Here is a 1,772-nt window from a genome sequence, read left to right as displayed (position 1 = left end):
CTATACCATTATGGGGAGAATAGGATCACAGGTGCAGAAACTAGCAGACATTGGAATGTGGGATGAATGAGCACTTTGTGAGACACCCAAGGATAAAGATAGGGGTTTCTAGTAAACATGATGAGAAAGAAACTGCTCACTATACGGTAGTGAAAGAATTCTAACATTAGGTGTAACTATATAACCTTATTGGAACTGATACTACAAATTTTATAACAATTAGTTAAAATTAATATCCTTTGTATGTCCTGAAATGAGATTATTAAACTGTATGACAGAATTTACAAGATCCATAATTGACAGGTAAATACCCAATTAATTGGCAGTTAACATGGCGGAGCAGGCAAATATCTAAGAAGGAATATAGTTGAATATCGTGTCCATTGTGAAAGTCCTCAAGAAGGGAGATTAGACAGTCATCATGAGACCATGGAGGACCGGGGGTTGACCACAAGCCTGTCCACTAGTAGCCGTGCAGACGAATGATTAGCTTAATTGGAAATATACATAAATAATTAATACTATGATTGGTTTGTAATTGTTAAAGGTGGGATGAATCAAATGTATAAAAATGTACATTTTGCTTTTTTGGGGAGACCTGTCTGGATTCTCCAAGGGTTTCTTCCTGCCGGTGTAATTTCAATAAATTCTTTGATGCTGGAAGTGAACTCCTGGGTTTTCAGTGAATCATTTGGTCATTCCAACCCAACAGCAGGAACTACAGGAGAGTGTCGGGTCTGCAGAAGAATACACATGGCAGACTGGAGAAAATCACTGGAATAGGGAGGTTCCAGTGCCTATTGGGTCGATCAATAAAGATGATAACTTTAAATCGATGCAATGCTTGATGAACAGTCATTGCTGTTTGATTAGCATCGAGATGGTGCGCGTAACGCACCATCGTTGTAACATCGTTGTAACATGGAAGTAACATCGTTTGTAAGGGAGCTGTTCTTAACAATGTAAAAATGTCAGAATCCAACCAAGGAGTGTGTGGAATTGTCAGTGCCAGACAGAAGAGAATTGGTAATACTGACTGTGACGGGGACATGGTATTTAATCCACTGAGAGACAATAGGAACTGCTGATGCTGGAGTCTGAGATAACAAGGTGTAGAGCGGATGAACACAGCAGGCCAGGCAGCGTGGGAGGAGTAGGAAAGCTGACGTTTCGGGTCTGGACCCTTCAAAATCACGGTATTTAATTCACTGACTCAGTGCTCCTGACTGGGACAGGAGACAGTAGACTGACCACACGGAGTCTCTGTCACCGACCTGTGTAAGATTGAACCTAAGATACTGGGCAAAACCCTCGACTGAAGCTGCTGCAAAGACATAACTGAGGGAGCAGATTGGGGATTTCTATCTGGGACGATCGTTCAGCCTGGAATTCCAAATTACACTTCGATCTAAAAGAACAATCGAATGGTACAGACGGCGGGTCTTCCAGCAGATGTAACTCTGTTTTCCCTCCACAGATGTTACCAGACCTGTTGAGGATTTCCAGAAATTTCTGATTTTTAATCACCCGACTGTAACGGCTTCTAACCCGAGACAGATTTTTTACGCCTTGGGCTTCCCAGCACAGACAGTATGGGGCTTGCAGAGATACTGGGCATTCAACTTCAACATACTTTCAACAATCAGGAAACCAATTGACTTCAGAAGGATCACCAGAAGCACACTGGAAAGCGTACATTTGGCATGAAGTTAACGGGCCCACAGTCCGTATAATTGCAGGCCCCACTCTTACCAAAGACAGCAATTCCAGAA

This window comes from Rhincodon typus, chromosome 48 (assembly GCF_021869965.1).
Source record: "Rhincodon typus isolate 14 chromosome 48, sRhiTyp1.1, whole genome shotgun sequence".
NCBI classification, from domain to species: Eukaryota; Metazoa; Chordata; class Chondrichthyes; order Orectolobiformes; family Rhincodontidae; genus Rhincodon; species Rhincodon typus.
The sequence above is the reverse complement of the archived record's forward strand: the minus strand, read 5'-3'. Positions refer to the sequence as shown.